The sequence below is a fragment of the Meriones unguiculatus genome, chromosome 5 (assembly GCF_030254825.1).
Source record: "Meriones unguiculatus strain TT.TT164.6M chromosome 5, Bangor_MerUng_6.1, whole genome shotgun sequence".
Lineage (NCBI taxonomy): Eukaryota > Metazoa > Chordata > Mammalia > Rodentia > Muridae > Meriones > Meriones unguiculatus.
Genome location: NC_083353.1, coordinates 115575336 through 115598915, shown reverse-complemented (window position 1 = coordinate 115598915; position 23580 = coordinate 115575336). Strand labels below are relative to the sequence as shown.

The window sequence follows — 23580 nt, the reverse complement described above, 5'->3', positions numbered from 1 at the left end:
CCTGGCAGGTGTGGAAGTAACCTGGAGGATGCTGCCATTATCTTGGAAAAATAAAAACAAACAAACCAAACTAGGGCTACGGGTTTAGGTTCAAGTCTTGACCCTGGGAACTGGCCACGCCTTTGTGAACAAGTCATTGATCTCTCAGCCTCAGTTTCCCATCCTTGCAACTGGGGCTACAGTATCTCCCATGAGGGATGAGGTGAGACCGGAATGGAGTTTACAATACTGGAACTCGCCATGCGGCGGCTGTGGGAGCTGAATAGGTGTGGCTTTCTCGTCATAGACGAACATACCTGAATAGGCGTGGCTTAGATCTGCTTCGAAACCAGATTCCATTTATTATTTATTTATTCATTCATTCATTTATTGAGAAGAGATTGTGATGTCAACCTCTGGTTCATTTCCTGCTGTTTTGTACAGTTCTTTCTAAGTGGGTATCTCGGTAAACTGAGGCACAGAGAAGAGTCCATGGTTGCCTGGGTCTCACTCGGCATCATATGTTTAGGAGTGTGGAGTTGTGGCCCTGCTGCTGACTTGGGGGTATGTGCCTGAAGACACACGAAAAGCATGTGAGCTCTGCTGGCAAAGGAAGTCAGGGCAGCAGGGCGGGGATGGGACCGCGATCCTCATTGTCCGTTCATAAGCGCTCCAACATCTCCCAATACCCACAGTCCAGGATGGTACTGTTGTCTTTGGTCTCCATCAGCGTACTAGCTGAGGCACTGTGATTATTTACTGTGGCGCCCGTCACTGCCTTAGGCTGGCCCTCGTTGGGCCTCAGGCTGGTGAGCTGCTTGTACTGCACACCATAGAGAACCATTTTGTAGGGTTTGAGGAGGCATTCGTAGGTGCCATGGGTCCTGGGTGCTTGAGGCAAGGTTGAGCCAGTCTCCCGCCAACTCAGAACCTCTCTGTTAAGACTGACCAGGCATCCCTCTTCTAACAGGCTTTCTAATTTGGAGCCTCAATCCCCCTGACGCCAACCCCCCCCCCAGTCTTGTACATACCCGTCTCCCAGTGTCCTCCCTTCCTGCCATAGTTCTCTGGCTCTTTCTCTCAATCTCTTGTCTAATCTCACCCCACTGAGATCCCCAGCACCCCGCCTGCAGGATTGGAGCCGGGAGGCGGTGACTAATGTGCTTGGAGGTGAGTCATCTGCTAAATATAAAACCCACTCACATCCCTGGATGCGAAAATTCTGAGACTCTGCATCCTTCTCCATCCTCCCTCCCTCCCGGCGGGGGGGGGGGGGAGGTAGGGCGTGAGGAGTTTTACTCTGCACAGAAAACAAGTAAACACCAAGCAGCTGCAGTGTCACTGGCTGCATCCCTGTGCCCTTCAGCTCTGTCCTGCCAAGGCAGCCAATGTCCCTAGTCTATCCAGGCGCTCTGGCGAAGACAGGGTGAGATAGGGAGTCTTGACCTCTGAACCACTAGGCAGTTAAGGAAGCAGGTGTTTCTTTGGGATTCCCCCCCCCCACAAACACACACACTTCAGTTTGGGCGCCTTTGTGTCAAGAGGCTTCAAACTGCACCTTTTCCTGCAAAGGTGGTCAACCCCCAAACACACTCACGCCTACAGACTCCAAGGAACATTCCTGTATGCAAGACTGAAATGCAGGGTTTGGGTACAGGGGGCCAGGACAGGTGGCGCCCGCCTCCTACACACAGGTGGATTCTTAGTTGGGCTCACAGCTAGCATCTCGAATTTTAAGTTCCCGTATGTGGATGGACACACACACACACACACACACACACACACACAACTGTACATGCATTGTCTCTTTGACTATATCCATGAACACATACATGCAGCATTCTATACACATTTAATACCTAACATTGCCTTTGTATCAGCATTTTCACCGTTTTGCTTGAATGGTCTTACACTGTTTTGAGGTCAGGTCCGCTCAATAATCTCACTTTACAGATGTGGAGACCAAAGTTCTGCAAGATTCAAGATAGCTGTCCCCAAGAACTATGCCAGGACCAACTGAGCCTATGTGTCTGTAAATCCCACGTGTGCTTCACCTGAATCACTAAACCAGGTGTGGTGGGACATGCCCGTAATCCCAGCACTAAGAAGGCAGAGGCAGGAGGATCACTGTGAGTTTGAGGCCAGCCTGGTTTGCCCTGTCTCGAAAAACCATAAACAAAAGCTCTCTCTCTCTGAGTGTGTGTGTGTGTGTGTGTGTGTCCACATACTACTTGGGAGAAACAGCTCTAGTCCTGACTACCTTCAAATGTCATCTCTTCTATGAATTCCATTCTATTCGATTCTACCCTACTCTTCTAAAGCCAGGTTCACTCTAATTTCACGTGAACAGTTACAGCGTCCATCACGTTTGTTCTGTGACCCCTGAGGATCATTGAGACATCAGAGCGCGCTCAGTGGATGGTGTCAGTGCTGAGTCCTGATCTTAAAATACCAGGCTTCCTCTGTGGCTTCAGATGAGGCTCTTTACTTCTCTGGGATTCCCCTTCATAGAACCTGTCCGCCATGGGCTGTTACAGAATGGCCTGGAGGCCCAGACCTTCCCTTCCCAGAGCCACCACAGATTTAGACGAGGTGGCCGCCCCCCGTGTGAGTTGACATGTACACGGCCTATGTGTGATGCCGGGGAAACCCAACAGATGGCCTGGCAAGCATCCACCCTGGCTCCCAGGGTGCACTGTTTGTGGCAGCACAGGGCACAAGGATGACATGGTTTCAAGCTTGGGAGGGAGCACTTGATCTGGCTGAAACTCCCATTCTCTTAGGGAAAATGTTAATTTTATTCCTTCCCTCCTCTTGTCTTTCTCCGTGTGCTAATCTCTTCTTGGGTTTAGGGAAGACCAAGGCAAGGCCATTTTGATTGAGGTTAAGAGGTATATATGGACAGAGAAATGCAGAGACTAAGTCACGGGTCAGAATTGTCTGTACAAATGGATGATGCCTATGCTCTGATCCCTGCTGGGTCACTAAGTGACTGCATGAGCGTAGACCCAACAGCTTCCCTGTCTGTGCGGACGGGACGGGAGGCACTGGCTGGGTCCCATCCATAAGCCTTCTGGGAAATGAGATGATACAGTTGAGACAGGAAGAGAGAACAAGTTTTAGGGAGAACCTCCCAGTGAATGGCGCAGGAGTCCTGGAGAGTGGGAAGTACTTCGTTTTTGATAATTCGGGGAGCCAGTCGTTCTTCAAAGCCTGGCCGTCTGCACTTGTTTATTGCCTGCCGTGGGGCTCAGCCTTCCTAAGTGGCTTGTCTAGGGTGGGGATGTTTGTGGGAGATCTGCCCACCTAAAGTGTCATAGAATTGTCAAAGCACGGGGCTGGAGGGATGGCTCAGCAGTTAAGAGCACTGGCTCTTCTTCCAGAGGACCCAGGTTCAATTCCTAGCACCCACAGGGCAGCTCAAAACTGTCTGTAACTCCAGTTCCAGGGGATCTGACACCCTCACACAGACATGCAGGCAAAATAACACTGCACTAATGTACATAAAATTAAAAAAAAAATTGTCCTAGCAGGCCATCCATGTGCATTGACTAATGTCATCAATAAGGATGCCAGAGGACACATGGCTTCCTTGGCTCTCACAGAGAACCTGAGACTCAGAACTGTCATGCTTGTTACTTCCAAGATCCCAAAGGTCAGGCCAGCTCTGACTCTAGGGATAGTCTAGGAGTGTATCCAGGCCTCCTACCTCTGTGACATTGAATGAGGCAGTAGAAGGATGGTCCATCTCTCCCAGCTTCAAGGCATCACAGGCCAACCCTGGCCAGGGAAATACACTTCGTCTTTCATCCTGCATGTATTAGTCAGCTTCTTGTGGCTGTAACAAAACATCCGAGCAAAGCCAACTTTATAAAGCAAAGAGGTCTATTTGACTCCCAGTTTTAGAGCTTTCAAAATTCAAAAAAGCATGACACAGGCTGTGGTGAAGGACACATGGCAGATGGCGGGAGCGTGTGTGGGAGGAAGGATCACACCTCAGAGCGAGATGGAGCTGGGCTTGTATAACAGCCTTCCCACAAGAACTAACCAGGGATCCATGAGGAACGTCTCAGCTCTTCTTAGGAAGGCACATCCGAGTGTACCTGAAAATCCTCTTCTAGAAGCAGCCCCATTTGTGCATGCATACATGTGTGCCCTGTGGACATACGTGTTTGCAAGTATTCTGGTGAACGTGTATATAAACATATGTGTGCAAAGGTCATACGTCGACACTGGGAGCCTTTCTTGATTGATTCCCACCTTCCCAATTAAGGCAGGGTTTCTCATTTGAACCCAGAGCTTGCCAGTACAATCAATCCAGCTGGCCAGGATGCTCCAGGGATGCCCTGTCTGCCTGCACCTGGTGTTTCCATGGGCGCTGGGGGTGTGGACTCTGGTCTTCGTGCTCACAAATTCTTGGCCCACAGAGCCATCCCTCCAGCTCCTAGATTCCTTCCTCTTAAAGGTGCCCCCAGGACTTCCCAACCCTGCCACCCTGAAGACCAAACTCCCAACACACCATCCTCTGGGTGACAAGAACAGCTCTCTGCGCCACTATTTCTCTCACACACGGACGGCTTCCCTTATCGGGAGGTGTGGGTAGGAAGAAGTGCTCCTATGAGTTGTCTGACGATCCCATCTCTTCTCAGCAACCTCCCCTCTCTGGGAGGGATGACCAAGCTGTCAGGCTGGTGACCTTTGCCCCCCCCACTCTCACCTGGAATAGAGGGAGGCCTGAGGGTGTCTTGGAATGCTGAGGCACACAGGATGAGCCTTTGTTTTGCTTGTGCCTGGGGCCAGCACCCCATCAGAAATCACTTGGAATCTAATTTTGTAACTGCGCATCGAATCCACGGTCTGAAAGAGCCTTTGACGAGTCCTCTTGCTCCCTCTGCCTTATTAGACAACCCAGCCCCTGCTGATGAGCAGACCCCCTGCAGACACAAAATGCCATGCTACCCAAGAGCCACAGTGGACTCTGGGGACCTCTGCCCGCAGGCATTCTCTCCCTCTATCCCTGAACCAGGGTATTCTGCCACCCTTGTCAGGGATGGAATGGGGGTGGGGGTCCCTGCATTCTTCTTGCAGAGGGGAAAGGAGTAGCCACAGATGGTCACATTGCAGCAAGAAGGGCCTGCATTCCCAGAGGCTTCTGAGAGCTGCCTTTGAGAAGGGAGCAAGCGTGCCTCCGTTTCCTTCGCCCAGGTGCTGGTAGGGGAGGCGGAGGCACAAGTGAAACCAGTTCTCACCCTATGTGCCTCAGCATTCCAGCACCTGTGATGCACCCCACACTTTTAGAAGGCATTCACTCAGTGCCGGGGCCTGTGTCTCAGGAGAGAGAAGGGCACCCGTATGCCCCTGACCACGTGACCCACGGCGACGGCCCACAGACATACTGCCTGCCGTCTATTCTGGAGAAGCGCTGTATGGCCTCCTCGCTATTTTGAGCAGGAGAACTTTGCGGAAAGTTCCAGTGCCTTAGAGGAGGAAGCGTTCACTCACACCGCCTTCCCTGCGGTTGCCGCAGTGCGAGCAGCCCTGTTGGCCTGCACTCAGGTCAGAGCAGGCACTGCAGACCGAGAAGCTGGGTGCCGTTCGCTCCGCTCTGGGAGAAAGGCCAATCACCTGGTTGGTGCAGAGGAAATGCCTCTGCCAGAGTGCCCTTCCCCAGTTCAAGCCCCTAACCATAGGACATGGTACTCACTACCATTGATTCATCTGGGAACACAAAGCGTGCACTTGACTCCAGAGGCAAGTGGGCGCTCTCTGGTCTGTGGGAGATGGTGCCGCTGGCCTGGACCACTGACAGTGAAGCCGCCTCTCGGCTACTAAGTGGAGGAAATGGGGCTGGCGTGTGGCCCTCTGTTTTCAGGATGCCTGACCTCTGTGCCAGCTTTACCTACAGGAGAGCCTAGCTGCCTGCACTCACCCAGGCTGTTTGCAGTGGTCCCTGTCATTGACCTCTGCCGAGCCCTGCTCTTCCCACTGCTGTGAATCCAAATGAAGTTAGGGACTGAAGAATAAAACACAGCAAAAGAGAAAAGCCTGTGTGTGTGTGTGTGTGTGTGTGTGTAGGGGGGTGGTTATCCCATCAAGACTGAGTTAGTCCTACCAAACCCTTGAAAGCATCTGGGGACAAATTTGACTTCAGGGACACAGTCTAGCTTCCTTTTCACCCACCCTTGTTTCTTAAGGACAGTGGAGCAGCCAGAATTGCCCCTCTGGGCGCTGGGAGAAAGGGTAGACTTTCAAAGGGAAGGGACTGAGACCAGAGCACCCTCAGTCTGTGCAGATCCCAGAGAACACGAGCTGCTTCCTTCACGTCTACCCGCAGAGACGAGGTACCCAGGACCAGAGGGTGCCGGCTGCTTCCATACTACCTGAGTGAACGCAGGGCCTGAATGTGCTCGGCTCCTCAGTCAGGGTCGGGCCTCCACCTTGGTAGGCTGGCTTCTAGAATTAGAGGAGAGAAGACATGTTTGGCAGTCGGTTATGTTTGTGTGCGTGTCAACGTGCCCTGGGGTTCGACCACCATCTCTAAGCCTCAGATGTCACCCCTTCCCGAATCCTTGGTCTCATGATTGGCAAAGGCCAGAGCACCTGTGTCGGACTCCCAACCTGATCACGTTTCGGCTGACTAATGTCAACTGGTTATCCGCCCGTTCTTACTCAGCCCCTTGACCTGAAAGTGTGGCATGACAATGCTTATCCCCTGCCTTAAGGTGCCTGAAGGACCAGTGAGCGCCAAGGACACAGGCCCCCCAGGACTGTTCATAGACTAGCCAGGATCCCACATGTTCCAGGGTAGACGGGGAGGCTGCTTCAACTCAGCCCACAGGCCTAGTCCACCCCTCGGCAGCTTCCTGATTGGTTACCCTGCCTCCTTCGCTGGGCAGCAGCAGGGTGTAGGGAGCCAGCTCAAGACTGCTCTCCACTCTGGTGATGCTGCTTGGAGTCAGAGCACAGAGAGGGGCTCACGAAACAAGGAAGGCCTACTTCCTTCTCCATCTCACCCTACACACCTAGGGCAATGGCCCGAGATGACTCTTTCATGCCACCGACCCCCCTCCCCCCGCCCCCACGTGGTACCTCTGCGGCTATCCCTGAGTTGGATGGATCTTGGCAGAGCCATTCAGCATTCTGCTCAGCCTGATGCCCAAGGTGCCTTTGCAGCCAGTATAGCAGAGTGGCTGGTGTTGCCTTGAAAATACGGGACGCATCTGCCCCCTAGTGGCAGGGTCAGGAGCAACTGCCGCTGCTTCCTGCTAGGCTTCGCAGCCTGGTGGCCAGACTTGAAGACCTTGGCATTGGGTTAGCACGCGATACAGACCCAAGCTGTGCCGCGAGGTGGGGGACACACTCTAGGGTCCTAGTCTTGGGTTTCACCCACACACTTATTTGCTAATATGAAAATATGGATTGCCTTCATGCGAGAGTATAGCTGAGACAGACTAAGAGTGATTCTGGCAGTCTGACACACAGACCTAGTCACTGAAAAGTGAAGCTGGGCGACCATGCACACAGAAGCACCTCCCAAAGAACTGAGAAGCAGGAAAGAGACCACAGGGTCACGCAGCTGCTTCTGCCTCGGACTCTAGAGGCTGCTGTATACAAAGTAAGATCCTCGTGTGAAGCCTTCACTCTTAAGGAGCTGCCCAGGCTGAAGGGTGACCTTTACAGTAAACGATGCTGACAGCTCCACACCTTCCCATGCAGAGGAGTGAAACTGGACCCCTGATACCATGTGCAGAAATAAAGTCAAGATACATAGAGACTTCAGTGTAAACCTCGAAAGTGTCAGCCTAATAAGGAAAAAAAAGGGGGGGGGGTTCCTTGACCTTCATCTATCTAGGCCAGTAGTTCTCAGCTTTCCTAAGGTGCAGCCCTTTAATATAGTTCCTCAGGTTGTGGTGAACCCCCCACCACCATGAAATTATTTTCATTGCTACTTCATAACTGATTTTGCTACTGTTGTGAGTCATCAAACAAATATCTGACATGCAATCCCTGTGAAAGGGTGGGTCCACCCTCAGAGGGGTCTCAAGCCACTCGTCTAGGCAATGGATGTTGCCTCCAGACAAGGGTAGCAAGTGAAGAGACAAACACATTGTATCAAACTGACACCCTTCCACAGACAGGAAACAAGGAACAAAGTGAAGAGACAGACTGCAAAACAAGAGGGAAAAAAAAAACAAAACCCTGCAGCTGTAAATTGCTAAGGTCTACTTTCTGCAGCGGGAAGGGAACACAGTAATTTTAACCCTGGCCAAATGGGCAAATTGTGAGCCATCCGTGAATGTTCTGATGATGCGTAGAAGAGGTGACAGAGATGTGAATTAGATGGATGTATTCATCATTTCACAACACACACACATATATCCAAGTATCGTATTGGACACTTGAAAAATATACTTTAAGAAATCTGGAGAACTGAAAATCCCCTTTTGTTTTTCTCTAAAGCTACACAGAACAAGCCTAGGTAGGCCTGGAGTTGTCATTCTAGCCAGTGTGGTATTTGCTGGGGGCTCAAGCAGGACTCCTAAACTCTCCCTTCCCTTAGAGATGCAGGGAGCTTTCACTGTCATTAGCCAGGCTTTGATTCCCAGCTCTGTTCACATTCTGTGTTGATGCGGGGCCCGTAATTAAACACCCTAGTCAGAAGAGACAGGGAAGCAGGGCGCTAGATATTTAGACCCTGCCCCCTCTACTTAGTAGCCCTGTGACCTTGGTCATGTCATTGAAAAAAAAATCCCTGTTTGTCACCTCAAGCCATGCTCCTGGGGCTCACGGGTCACAAGTGAACTGGAGCACACGGCCCCTTGGGCTTTCCGCTGCCATGTGGGGCTCTGTTCCAGCCAAGATGATGGCCTGGCTTCTGGAAAGGTGGCTCAAAGACACCTCTCCTTTTCTTAAAGGGAGAGAATAAGCCCTTGCACTTGACACCTCTCACTCAGCTCCAACTGTGTGCTCCTGTGTCTCGATCATCCGGAGCTACACAACCTCAAGTTGAATGACGTAGGAAGACGGCATCATGCTTCCCTTGAGTTCCCAGGCTGTGTGGAGCTGGATGGGGCAAGTTTTCAGCTTGATCCGACTGTTGCCAGGGCAAGAAACATCCACAGTGGTATCTCCATGCACATGCCTGGCCCTCTGCTCGGGTGTGGAACCAGCTAGGGACTGGCCAGGCATATCCCCTCTGATGGTGGCTCCACCTGAGTCACTGAACCTTTGATGTGGTGGCTCAAGGCTGCCAGAGCTACACAAGGTCTTCAGGGCACTGCTCACCAATGTGTATGTGCTCGTGACATTCTGATTATGTCATGTTGGCCAATGAAGGTCATATGCCTAATCGAACCAGAAGCTGACCCCCCTCAAAAACAGACAAACAAACAAACAAAGAAATCCTGGGAATTGTGACACTGGGTGCCACTGCATTAACACGTGACAGCAGCCAATTACAATGCTGATGTGAGGGAACCATCATAAAGTGGTCTGGCTATTTTTCATCCCAAGGAGATTTAAGATCCAGGATGTATTTTCAGAGGGGGGGGGATTGTCCTATGCATAAATGATTTTCAGTTATGAAATTCTAATGCTAGTTTTCTTTGCTAGAATTTCTAATGCTAGAAATTCTAATTCTAGTTTTCTTTCTGCTGCTGTGATGAAAACCCTGAAGGAAGGAAAGAAAGAAAGAAAGAAAGAAAGAAAGAAAGAAAGAAAGAAAGAAAGAAAGAAAGAAAGAAAGCTAACCATGGGGGGGAGGAAGGGAAGTTTTTATGCTCATAATTCCAGGTTATAGTCCATCATTACACAGAGGTCACAGTGGAAATGGCTTGAAACAGCTGCTCATGTCACACCCGCAAATAAGAGCAGAGAAATGGATGAATGAATGTCCACTTGTTTGACTGTTTGCTTGCTTTAGTACGATTTCTTCACTCTTTTCCAGTTTAGGCCCTCCTTTCTGCCTAAGGAATGGTGCTACCCACAGTAGACCCTGTCTTCCCACATCTATTAACTTAAGTAAGGCAACCCCCACCCCAGGCCGACCCAATGTAGACAATCCCTCTCTTCTCAAGTGACTCCAGGTTATGTCAGATTGACTGTCAGATTGACAAAGGTGACCGTCACAGCTTCCCTAACTTGATGTGTCAGCTAATAACAACAACGAAAAAGAGAGATAAGCAGCTTTCTCGTTCTGCAGCTTTAGGAGCTGGTTCCCCCAACTCCATCTTTCAGGCTGACATCCATTTACAATAGTTCACTCCTTCATCCCTCCTGGGATGTCTGTCCTCACCCTACACTTTATCATCCATCTTTCCTCTCAAAAGTGTCAGTGGGAGAAAGGCCACAGTAAGGACACCAGTAATGAGGTCTATGATGGTATGAGTGCCTCAAGTTGTCAGGTTGCTTGTCTCTAAACTCAAGCTCTAGAATAATAATAATTGAGAAATAATTCAATGTCCAATGTTAGCCTGGTAGTATCATTATTTCTTTTGTTTTTAAAATTAACTTATTATTTTATATGTATGTGCATGTTTTGGCTGCAAGTTTATGCACCACATGAGTGCCCATTGTCCCTAGAGGCCAGAAAAAGGTGTCAGGTTCTCTGAAAATGGAATTATGGATAGGTGTGGTAATAATGATGCATGAGAACAATTAATAATAATGATATTAGTAGTAGTAGAAAGAGGAGGAGGAGAATTCCCAGGCATCAATGTTAGTGTTTTTGCTATATATTTCTCATGTAGAAGCATGGATTAATCAGACTCCCCAGACCATTAACCTGCCTTTGTCTTATTTTATGTATGAATATGCTTGTCTTTTTTTGGTTCCCACCTGTCATGGGCACACAAGCTCACAGGCTTGATGTACATCTTCTTACATAGATGCACCCCTCCAAAGCATGGATTGCAATCTCACACACAACATGCTGAGTCTACAGAAAGGTAGATACAGAAACAGCCAAATTTATATGGATTTTAGGCCCACCCATGGCTAGAGATGTGGTGGGGCATGATATTAACCTCAATGGCATCTGTTTAGTCCTGTTCCCGTGACAACATGACAAGCCTGGAACTCATGAATGGATAGTGTGCCTGGTCCCATATACACAGCCTTTGTTGACTCCTACTTTACGCTACACCGTGAATCGGGGAAGGATTTTTATTCCCATACCAGGATATTTATCCTCCCACAGAGTATAATTCAGTGACTGTTAGAGTGGAGTCCAGGTAATGTGGCCACCATCACTAATCCTAGACTGACCCCATCGCTCCTAAAAGAAACCTCATTTCCATCTGTAGACTCTCCCATTTCCCTTTCTTCTTCTCTTCCATATCTTGAGGAGACCTCAGCTCAACTTTATGTCCCCCTGTTGAGAGGAAGTCCCTCTCTCTCTTCCTTTCCTTCTTCCCTTTCTTCCAGTCTCTCTCTTTCATTCTCTCCCCTCTTCCATTTCTCTTTCTGTCCCTCCCCTCTCCCTCCTTTTCTTTCTTTTCCCTGTCCCTCCCTCCTTCCCTACTCCCCTGAATTCCCCTCATTCAATTTTTCTTTCCTTCTCGATAGCCCTCCCTTTTGGTCTTTCATTTCCTTCCCCTCCCTTCCTATATCCTTCTCTCCCCTCCTTTTTCCTGCCCCCCTCCCTCTTTCTCTCTCCTTCCTTCTTTCCTGTGCGTAAAGCCAGGAGCCTAGAAGGGCAGCTTATCTCAGGCAGGAGGCCAGGGTGCTTTCAGCCCTGTCTCCTTTTTCCTCCTGCATTGCTGGTGAGGATCAGCTGGCCACGCTCCTTCCTGGAATGTGCATGATGATAATTGCCTCCTGCACAATTATCTGCCAAGCCCTGTCGGTAATGAAATGAATGATTTAGTTATCCTTGTTAGGAATAGCCCACAAAGCACAGAAAGAAACTCATTACTGCAGCCACGAAGCAGGCAGGAATGCCCTCGGAGGCACCTGTGAGTGGCTTTTACAATTAGCTCTCTCTGCTCTGCCAGAGACCACAGCCCCCACCCAGCCCCCACCATGCACCAAGTGCTGGAAGCATCTAAAGGGAACCAATAAGCAAGGCCAGGGCTAAGGCTCAGCTGCGGAGCTTGCCGGACAAACACAGGGCCTTGGGCCTGAAGTCCAACTCTGCAACAACTGTGAGGCTAGGCCGGGCTTCCTGTCTGGCAGCTTTGACCCACATATCATGAAGCTGCTTTCTCCCAGTGCGTGGGGGCTATTACTTGAAGCTTCGTGGTGACACAGTGCAAAGCCACTAGGGTTCTGGGGGAAGCTGGTTTGGCCAGATAGAGGCAGGGCTCAAGTGGGCACATCCTACCCATGTTCCCATCTCCCACTGCCTCTCTGGATGCTTTCCGTTTCCAGTCATGGCTCAGACAGCCACTCTACCCTAAAGGTCTCAGGGAGTAGTCCGTGAGAAGTGGTCTGCATCAGGCCAGAACTGGAATGGTGGAGGGCTTTCCAATCTCTAAGTGAAGCAGAGTTTTTAATTAGCAACTTACAAAAATAATGATGAAACAAATGGACTGACCAGATTCTGTAAGAGGAACATAATTGCAGATTCCACCGGGGTTAACAAGACAGGGTCGGCCCCTAACAATTTCTGCTGTGTCCAGAGAGGCTGTCCACAGGACCTGAGAGGCACAGCCTTACATAACATTGAGACTGAGGAAGATGAATTGTGAATCAATGAGAGAGGGTACATGGCGGTATCCCTAAGAAGAAACTTCTCTGGGCAATGCCAGCATGTGCCCAGTAAAAGATGGGGACAAAGCTCAGACTGGCTCTGTCATCCTTGCTGCCACAACCATTTTTTAAGGTTTTTTGAAAATCACCAGTGGAACTCTTCTATGGCAATGAGGGCTTGGGAGGGGGGAGGACAGACTTTTCCTCATATTTGCATTGGAGTGAGGACCGTTTCCCCAGGGTCCTTTGTTCTCAAAGAGACTGCTGAGGTATGTATCCCAAAGGTTAGAAAACCCTTGCTTTGGTCTTAATGAAGGATAGTTATCAGGAAGAAAAGAAAGAAGGACAGAAGGAAGGACAGAAGGAAGGAAGGAAGGAAGGAAGGAAGGAAGGAAGGAAGGAAGGAAGAAAGGAAGGAAAGAAGGAAGGAAGGAAGGGAAGCAGGAAGGAAGGGAAGCAGGAAGGTGGGAGGGAGGAAGGGAAGGAGAGAGAAAGGGTGGAGAGGAGAGGGGTGAAGGAAGGGGCAAAGAGACGAGAGGAGGAAGAGGAAATAGAGAAAGGAGGGAGAAAGGGTGGGAATGGAGGAGAGACGGATGGAGAAAGGTGGGAGAATGATGAGAGGATGAAGGAAAGGAGGGAGGAGGAGACAGGGAGGAGAAGGAAGGGAGGGAGGAGGAAGGGGAGGGGGATGGAGAGAGAGGGAAGGTTTTTTTTATGGCTACTTGCACTGGATTATTGTCAGATCCAATAGGAAAAGGACTATTTTGAATGGGATAGATAAAGGCCGCCTCTTTTGCACAGCAAGGCTGATTATTATCCACCCTGCAGGACAGCCCCTGGCCCGATGAGCACAGTGCACCCCACTTATCAAGTATGTGGTTCTGCCCTCCAGGCTGTCTGGACCTAAATCCCAGTCCTGCCCCTTACAAGCTGTGTATTGCTGGGCAAAGTCTATTATACCATTCTGTGCTGCATTTCGCTCATTAGCAAAGGTTTTGTGCATACAATTTCTAGTTCTCCACCTCGGGAGGAACCATGTCTTTCCTGGGGATCCCAGGGGCGGCTTGACTCATTCAGCATTGAGGCAGGTGATCCAGAATCTCCACACAGACTGCAGTGTTGTTCTAAGCAGGCTTGGGGCTGAAGCATCAGTGTCTTTCTACTGTTGTTTGGGGTAGAGAAGAGTTCGAGGGTGGCGTCTAAGTCAAACTTCCTTCTCAGGTATCTTCAGGACTGGCTGCAAAGTCCTCCTCTGTGCCCTAGCAGGACTGCTCCTCCCTTGGAGGGTGGGGAGGTCAAAAAGCCTGCCATTGAATTCCTGTCAGAAATAGTCCCTGTTTCCCTTACTATGGGAAACCAATTGGTTACTGAGCTACCATGGGCTTCATCCAAGCAGAGGTTCTAGGTTATATCCATACATGATAAAACAGGGTCAGATGAAAGGGGAGGAGGTCCTCCCCAATCAGTGGACTTGAAAAGGGGCAGGGAGAAGATGAGGGAGGGTTTGGGAGGGAATGAGGGAGTGGGATACAGCTGGGATACAGAGTTAATAAAGTGTAACTAATAATAAATAAATAAGGAAAGAAAGAAAGAAAGAAAGAAAGAAAGAAAGAAAGAAAGAAAGAAAGAAAGAAAGAAAAAGATTGAACAAGGTAAAACAACAACAACAACAAAAATCAACTTCCTCTCAGTCTGGGATACCATCAGTTAGACACACCTCTCCCTAGTGTGGATGGCCCACAAGACTATGGGAACACGTAGAGAGGGGTCAGTGAGCACCTCTTTCCCAACAGACATGACTCCAGTTCTTGATCCAACCTGCTTTCCCTAGAGTAAAGATGTTTGCCTTCCAAGAGCAGTACCTCCAGGATTTAGTCCCGAGATGCCAGCATCAGGCTGTTCAATGTATGCAGTGGCCAACCGGCACAGGGAATTTGCAGCCCACTCTCTGATCAGACTTTGGGCAGTCCTGACAATGATTGCCATGGGTTGGGAAGGGAACAATGGTGTGTGTGGGGGTTGTCTTTGTTGCAGATAAGCAATGGTCTTAGGTTAACTTGTAGCAGGAAGTAAGAGAGGAAGCAAGAGCATTTCAGACATGTAGAAATGGTTAGTGAGTACCAGGAAACGAGAGGGTCAGACTGGTCCATGTGCAGAACAGTATATGAATCTTCGGTGTGTGTGTGTGGTGGTGGGGTTCTGGGTAGAGCAAGGGCCAGCTAGAAACACTATCTGAATAATTTAAGTGTGATCCTTTAGGGTAGACAGCGGCACATGATAGGTGAAGAAGGGTGCAAGGGCTTGTCTTCTGATTGCAGGCCAGCCAAGGATCTTTCCAGACAATGTCATGGGCAGGGCAGGACAGAGCCAAGGGGTGACTGCAAATGCAGTGTGTGCCCGTGTGTATGTGTGTGTGTGTGCACGACCCAGAGTGTGGCAGCCACTGTCTTTTCTTGTCTTGAGGTCTCTTCATTGTCTTGGCCCCAGGTGTGGAAGCTGGAACATTCTCTGTTGGGTGTTTACAGAGCCAAAGTACAAGTCTGTCAGAAGGAGAAACTGAGGCACTCTTTTGTAAAGAGGCCAATGGGAGGAGATGTCCTGGGGGTACTGTGGACCCAGTTGCAGGTGTCAGCAGCCTGGGTGACTTAATTCAGCGGGTTGGTTTCCAAACTGGGCTATTTTTCCTTTGTCTTTGTAAAAAGAGGAGTGTGCATTGTCCCCTGGAGAGCTGTTTAGACATCCATTTTAATCTGAGCTCTTTGGGTGCAGGTTGAGGGGGGTGGGGTGGAAGGAAGGTTTGATTTGAGTTTGCAGTGACTCCAGCTTTTCTTCAGACTGTTGGTGCAGGGGGAGCTAGAGGAGAAATAAGGACTCCTTGGATTGAGAAGGAGATGCCTAACCCTTCATCTCGGGAGAAAGAGACAGGGAGAAAAGAGACCCAAACCTGAGACAGGAAGGAGGAGCCTAAGCTGCGACAAGGAGAGTTCCATGTGATGCCTCGTGCACACTGCTTCTGTTTTGATTATTTGTTTGTTTGTTTGTTTTAATTTTGAGACAAGACCTTTTCCATGGACCCCAGGTCAGCCTTAAGTTCATGTCAACCTGGTCAGAGCACCTTTGCTAAGAGAGGACTTTTTAAGACTGCAGGCACTAGGACGGCAGAAGACGGTCCACCTCTGTGTGGCGCTGTCCACTCAGAGCTGCTGCTGACCCCGTCCTCTGCTCCTTTGCTGTCTCTTATTCTCTTTGACTGTAAGAAAAGCAGGATGTAGAGCGAAAGTGGACATAGATGGCTTTGGGGACTGCGGTGTGTGTGTGTGTGTGTGTGTGTGTGTGTGAAGGGGTTGGGGCTTACACCAAAGCACAGAATCCGAGAGTTTCTGGGCAAGGTGACGTCGTCGGGCAAGGTCCTGAGTCAGGGCGGAGGATGCTCCATCAGACGCCTGTCGGCCCGCACAGCTGGAGCAGCAATCATAGCTGCACTCACTGAGGAGCCAAGAGCAGCCCCTGGAAGGAGTAAGTAAAGCAATGGGGGGAATCAGAAGGCTTGGTGGGAGGTGGAAGGAGCCAGGGCTGCTCAGTCACAGCTGGCCTTAATGTAGGAAACAAGAGGGAGATGGAAGAGAGATTATCTCTGTGCCTACCTTTCTCTGTCCTCCACCCCCTACTTGATATTTCTCTCGCTGGAACTCTCCCACTTCGAAGCCACTGCTAGAGGCTGGAAATACCAAAGGTGTGAACACAGCGACCTATGGGGCCACAGCGTATGGGTGGTGGGTGTCTGGTGTTCCAAAGCAAGCCTGCCTGGATCCCTGTGGCCATGCCAGAGAGATGGGGAGGAGATCTCAGGTTCATAGACCCACAGAGGGAGGCAGGAAGTGCAGGCAGCAAGGGTTTAGACAAGATGCAGATCCTGTTTCTACTTACAGGTGCTCGCTTGGCATACCCTGGAAAGCTGTGGCATACACATGCCTGGGGCCTCAGGAAACAAAGGTAGGATAAAACGCAGGGTAACAACAGAAACTTGCATTTGTTTGCTCAGCCAGCCTGACATTGTGAGGATAAGAGGTGGGGCTGAGCAAGCTTTGGAGCTGGCTAGGGAGGGCTTGGGACGGGTGGGCAGCTACCCTGACTGTCATTGCCCTTCTTTGTGTTTCTATGTTCAGGGACACTCCTGGCTTCTGGCACACATGCCACTCCAAGAAAGCTTAAGAGCCTTCCTTCCTTGTTCTCAGCCTTCTCCAGGTGGCAATGGGCCTTATGATTTAAGCCCTAAAGGGATTCTTGGGAGCTGGCAGAATCCCTTGCTGCCTACAGCTTGGACCTAGTGTTCTTTCTAGGGCATATATTCTGAAAGCTATATAGCTCTATTCCTTTCTGGGGTACCAAAGGGATAAGTCAAACTGTGGGTGTCTACATAGAGGGTTAGAAGGTCTTGGCGGAGTCACAGTGGCCCCTGAGACCCTTTGTCATCTCTGGCCATTCCATCCCTGTGAACAACCTTAGTGAATTGTCATAACTGGAAGCAGAGAGGTCAGGCAATCAGACAGCCAGTGCGGAATTCACCATGGCCCCAGGCACCCACTGCCACTGCCATTTCTACCTGCTGTTGCATGCCTATCCCATCCCTAGAGCCTGTGGAGCAGGCCCCACAGGCCTCTGGCTTTTCTCTTCCTCCCAGACCTCAAGATTTCAAAGGCAGGGCCCGTGCCTTGCTGATCTCTTTAACGACAGGCCGTGCAGAGTGGCTGGTACCATATGGGAACGCTGCTGCCTCACAGGACATGAAATGTGGGTCTAGAGAACTTGTCGTTTTACTGTGAGGACCAGCCACTCTGCCCGCTCCGGCCCCAATCTTCTGCAAACCCTGTCTCACCCATGCCAGCTTCTTGCTCAGAATCCTCAGACCCTGCCTTGGTTTCCATGACCCTGGAGGCAGCGGGTTTCATCCGTGTGACGTAGCGCTCACAGCGGTGCTCAAAGGGACAAGAGCTGAGCCACTCAACACTGTCAACTAAAGAAACAAATGGCAGAAGCCATGCTCCCTAATGAGCCTCTGGCCTCTTCTGGACCACCTCACCTCCCTTGATTCTGGTGAGCGGCCTGCTTCCCTGGGCAGGAATCCCCATCCATCTGTGGGGTCCCCAGGAGCTCAGCCACACTCGGGGGCCGCGTACTCTTGCTCTGCCAGAAGACGGCATCTCCCCTCCCATTGGTCGAGGTTCATTCATCTTCAGCCTGCCTCTGACCTACGGAACACCTGCTGTTCTCTTGACACCAGCTGTGGAGGTTGGAGTACATCTTCCATGCCCAGCCAGGCTTGGAGCTCCTCGTGTGTAGGAAGGATGTGGGTTCAAACTGAGGCTCAGCCCAGGCCCCTCGTTGTTCAGTGGGGTGCTCCCACAGTGTCCCTCAAGCTTTGCGACTTTGTGACCTTGATCCTCACCTTTGTCCCATTTCTTCAAGTTCATGACTGCCCAGCTCCAGGCTGCCCATAGCTCCTTCTGCTTGCCACAGTGGGCTAAGGACATGACAGGAAGTTGGGGAGAAAAGCATGTTCCCAAAGAACCAATGCAAGCTGAGTTGAGTTGATGTTCCTGGGGCCTTCTGACAGGACACAGTGAACTGGCTCTCTTGGAGTTTAACCAGTTTGGATGTCAGCTCCCCCAGTTCCTTGCTGTGAGACAAGGAACTTTTTCCAGAAGTGGGGGGTGGGGGCTCAGTTTGTATGTATAAATGGAGAGTTGCAATATCTACTTGTTAAAAGGAAGTTTTGGAGAGAAAACTGAACTAGACGATGCCAGGGCATTTCCCACTGAGGCTGGCACAGCTCAGTCGTAGCCAAGGGACAGTCACGTTGGTGTTGCTAGTGGTTCTGTTCCAGCTGGAAGCAGAGCGGAAGCTTCTAGATGGGAAAAATCCAACCTGAGGCCTGACAAGTCACTGGATGGGAAAAGGGGGTAGAGTTGTGGGACCTGGGCAAAGCCTTAGTGTGAGAGAAACCACTACCCAGGGAACGGCTCAATCCCAGGCACAGAGTCTCCACCCTGCCCACAACCTGCAACCAAGAATCCGCTTTGGCTTTCTCTATTTCTCTCCTTTCTGCAGACCTTTTCAGGGTTGGGGATTGAACCTAGGGCATGGCACATGGGCTCTGCCACTGAGCCGCATCTTCGGCTCTTTCCATTTTTCACTTTTCTTTTTGAAACAGAGTCTTTTACTACATCTCTCTATGTGGTCTTAAACTCATACAAGCAGACTTTGACTTACAATCCTCCTGCCTCAGTCTCCCTGGTAGTTCGGATTACAGGCCTGGCTAAGAATCTGAGTTTTCAACGAGCAAAATCCTCCCACGTGCAAAGTTGGGCTTAGTGTATTTGAAAGACCTTTTGCAATCACTCCAGGAGCTTCACCTCTCCTTTTTCAAGCTAACAGCCATCTGCCTGCAGACACAGAGACACTGTAGACACCGTGGGAACAGAAAGCCGCACAGAAACAGCCAATGTGAGGCTGCCCTCCCCTGGTTAGCCCTGTCTTCAGTAGGATACAGTCTCACTGAACTTTCCCTCTGTGGCCAGCAGATGGCAAGCGCGTGCTACCGCTGTTGATCTTCGAACGCCTCTGAATCATCTGCAGGGTGAAAAGTCCTCCACCTGCTCCTACGGGGCAGGGCGTCCTCTCAGGCAGGTCTGTTGCATTCCAGGTATCCGGTACAGCTGGGTGTTGGCCCCAGGACCTGGCTCCTCGGGCTCCTCGGGCTCCTCGGGCTCCTCGGGCTCCTCACTCCTCATCCATGCGCCCTCATAGAGGTAGGCACCAACCACCTATTAACAATTAGATTCTAGATTAAATGGAAATGGGAAGTCCAACAGTTTTAAAAGCTGTATACGACAAAGGTCATCAGACAGCAAAGCCTTGTTTAGCTGTCAGTTAGGGGAGGAGCCTGGCTGGGGAACCCAGGGGAATCATGTGGCAGGACCACATGGACGGATCAGATCGTAACTCACACGTGGTGGTGGGGAAAGAAGGGGCCTCTTTCTTTTACGTCTCTTACCTGCTCGTTGTCCGGGTCCTGGGAGGCAGGATGCGATGTGGGAAGAATCCTAGTCTCTGATATCACACTACTCAAATTCCAGGTTGGCCGTGTATTGCTTGTGTGTGTTTGGACAAGTGCCAAAACTTCTGGAGCCTCGATTTTCTTATCTGTAGGTAGAGGCCATGGGAGCACACATTGCAGACTATTACGTATTGTTTCAGTGATTTTAGAGTCATCTGATATACTTGGCCACAGAAGGTGCCAAACAGATGTTTGGCTGTCGTCAGTCGGTTTTCTTTTGTTTCAGTTTCTCCTTTGGTAAAAATAAGTCACCTGTCCTTTCCAAAGGGGTGTCTGAACTTCCAGGAGACAGGGTTGGATAAAGAAGGCCTCAAGAATGGACACCTTCTCGGCTCCCTCTCTGGGTCTTTCTTCTGTAAGAAGCTGCATCTGCTCCCCTTCTAGTGTTTCTGCCATCATGCTCTTCACCTGGTGGACCTGCGTGCTCTGGCTGAGAAGGTAAGTGATGTCTCTTGGAGGTAAGACCCTCAGGAAGCAGGTTTTTGCCAGGCTGAGCGGTAGCTTGGGAGCTTGGTGTCTCTGTCCCAGCACAACCTGTCTCTCAGGTGGCCCTTCCCTGAGGTCATGAGTCCTTTGCTGCTCCTGAGATCCTACTTGTTAGACCTCCTGCAGGCAGGGAAAGTGGCTTTTCAGGAGCTCAGTCAACAGCCCAGAGAGTGGGAGGGAGTTAGTCACACATTCACGGAGCAGCCTTCTTCCCTAGGATCTCATCATGACCTTAGATGGTTCATGCCAGATTTCAGAGAAAGCCTTAATAAGGACTTTCTCCACGGGTTTGCGGGAGTGTGCCCAGCTTTGAGGAGGCTCTCACCCACTTGTCTCTGCAGCCTTCTTCATTGGATGCTTAGGGTTTGGGCATGCATCTTCAGAACGTGTACTGTGGAGTGGCGGCCTGGGGCCTCTCATAGGTCCTGTCTATAGGGGAAGCATCTTCCTTCCTTGGGCTGGTGAAAAGAATCTGCTAGCTCCAGGAGCCTGAGCTGAACCCCCAGCTGTGTTTTGGGTTTCACCTGTGTCCTGATACCTGACCATGAGCAAGCCCTTCTTATCCCAGGGTCTTTTTTTGGTCCCCTTACTTGTCAGAATCTCTGTGGCTACCTCCTCTGTTCTTTGAACTAACCATAATGAAAGAGCATGACAGAAAACTTTTAACGGGTACCCAGGTCTCATTCTCCTCACCTGCAACATGGGTGTTTCGGTTAGCCCACCCCTAAACACAAACACCCTGTGACCTCTGATTGCTGATCCAACACAGGAGCCTGAGTGCCTTGAGGCTTAGGGACCATCGCTGACAGATACTGGTGACAGTATGAGGTGTCCCTCACAGGGACTGGGAATCTCTCAGTTCATCCCAGTGCTAGTGTGACAAAACTGGATGACAATGGGGGCATCTGATGCAGAGAAGGGTCAGAAAGATTCTTGGAACCATGGGCTGGGCCTTGACATTTTCCCTGAACAGTGGAAGGTCTTTCTTCTGCTTGTAGACAAGGGTCCTAGGAAAGAGGGGCCCAGTGAAGGATGTTGTCACTCATAGGGATGACTTTTGATGCTTCTCCTCTCTTCCTTCCTGTGTTTCTTTCTTCTAGGATCAGGTTGTGGCTGTCACTGCCCGTGCATTCCTCCATCTCTTCATCAAGCATCCCTTATAGATGGCTTTCAAAGCAGCCATTGCTTTTCCATGTATCCTAGCCTCATTATCCTTTGCTTCAGCTTCCACCCGCAGACATCTTCAAGAGACACTGGAAGATGCGGACTTAAAGAGTAGGACCAGGGACCAGGACTAACACAGCTGTCCTCATGGAGACGTGGGCAGAGGGCAGCATAGCCCTCAGCAGATCCTCAGAACTGCACTTCATTGGATAAACCATCTCCTCCCTTCTGGAATTCAGGAGGAATGAAATGGACTGAGGCTTCATACCCATGTCTCACGTGGATTTATAACTACTTGCTAACCTCTTGCCTCTACTATAGTCCTTTAATGAAAGGGTCTGTTTTGTTTTCAGTGGTCACTGTACTTGGCACCCACCTCCTCTCAACAGATGTGTCTCCAGGGCTGGGATTCTGCAACTGGTGGCCATGACTGGTAAAGAACCCTGGATGTAGACGAAGCCAAGGATGGCTTGCTATCTGACCTGCAGTAGAAACTTGCTTGGTTTGTGATATGGCTATCAACAGCTACTCCCCATGCCTCACATAGCTTTTGGCTTATCACCATCTGTCTGTGCATCTCTGTAGTTGTTTGATTCCATGGTATGTTATTTGGATGAGAGAAATGGCCATGTGCGTTAGTCAGAATTGTTTTCTGTCAACGTGTGGATTTCTCAGTTTTGTTCACTCATCCCTTCTATAAATATTGGCAAATAAAATCATCTAAGATCAATGGCTCTCCTGTCTCAGTTGTAAACACTGGAGTCCACTAAGAACTCTGAATGTAAATTGTATAAAAGGCCTCTAAACGGGGACTGAGGGACTAGTAAAAAAAAAAAAATGGCTGTTCTTCATTTGTTTTCACACAGGGAAGTCCCCTGCACCTAAACCGTGCTGGATGTTGGATGATGGCATGCCCTACCAGAGCTGGCCAGAGCTGGGACAAGTCTTTGGTCTCCAGTGGATTTGCAATTAGCCCAGGAGGCAGAGCTGAGAGACAAAAATACAGGATGACCAGTTAGCTTTGAATTTCAAACAATGAGTCAATTTCAGCATAAATGTGACACACATGAAGTTTGGGATATATTTATACTAACAAATACCCATGCAATCCACCTTGTACTGTTATTTTCTAAGTCTGCTAAAACCACAAGAAAGGTGATTAAAAATCCCAGTGTCTAAGTAGGAACAAAATGTCAAGAAGAGGAGGTTGAGTGCATGAGAGACCACAGAAAGATTCAAAGTGAGGAGAGAAACGCTCTTCAGGTTTGGCGGACAGTCTTTCCTAGCTGAAGACACATGCCCAAGGGCCAGTACAGAGATTATAGTCCCGGGAAAGGAATCTAAAGCCAAGACATGTTGAGCTTGTTTTAAAACTCTTTTATTTGGGGGTATTTACCCCTCACCTCCCTTCTACCAGCCCTTTAACCCTAGGAACGTTAGTGGGGAGAGGAGGTGCAGACCCCTTTACTTCTCCAGGCTGTTTAGGGTTGAAGAGTTCTTCCAGAGCTGGGCCAGTCTCCATCAACAGCAAACAGCCAGCAGTCTCCTCCAGCCACGGTGTCCTGAAGCATCTCTTTCCATCTGCCGGCTCCTAACTGCCACCCCATTCATCTCTGATCTCTTCAAAGTGCCGCTAGCTGCCACACCCAACCACTTCATGCCACACCTTCTTTTTCTGGGCTCTCATATTTATAGCCTCAGAACCATAGACCACACCCCTCTCTGTGCTGCACACGGCAGGCCATTACCTGCCTGAGACAGTTATCAGCTGTGGACTAACTAAAGCCCAAACTAAAATCCCACATTTGGTATTAAAACAAACAAACAAAAAACATTTACGTAACATGACTGAGTTTATAGAGGATCCAAAACTTCCATGACAAAGACACAGGCAGGTCTAGCAGTGGTTACTTTTTCACACTGATGCTGGAGCCACCTTAGGGTAAGTGTTGTTTCCCCCTGGCATCTCGGCTTAGCATCAGCTCCAGGAAGAAGGAAAGAGAATGGGGAACCGTTCTGAATACAAGCAAGTGAGCAAGCTCACACATGATCCCAAGACCTCTAGGGGACGCTCCAACACTGCTGAAATGGACCGGAGGGCTGGGGCCAGTTTCTTCTTCTGTTCCTTCAGCTCAATACCAAAT

The 23580-nt window shown here is 50.0% G+C and overlaps 1 long non-coding RNA gene across 2 annotated transcripts; it reads left to right on the top strand.

Moving 5' to 3' along the window:
* The first annotated feature begins 1647 nt into the window (after positions 1-1647).
* LOC110545563 (uncharacterized) lies at positions 1648-22159 on the top strand. Of its 2 annotated transcripts, XR_009591965.1 has the most exons (5): positions 1648-16185; positions 16599-16662; positions 19373-19478; positions 20054-20224; positions 21373-22159. It is a non-coding gene; the product is annotated as an uncharacterized LOC110545563 (long non-coding RNA). The 2 variants fall into 2 exon arrangements; XR_009591964.1 differs by having other exon boundaries at positions 1656-16662.
* Positions 22160-23580: the final 1421 nt, after the last annotated feature.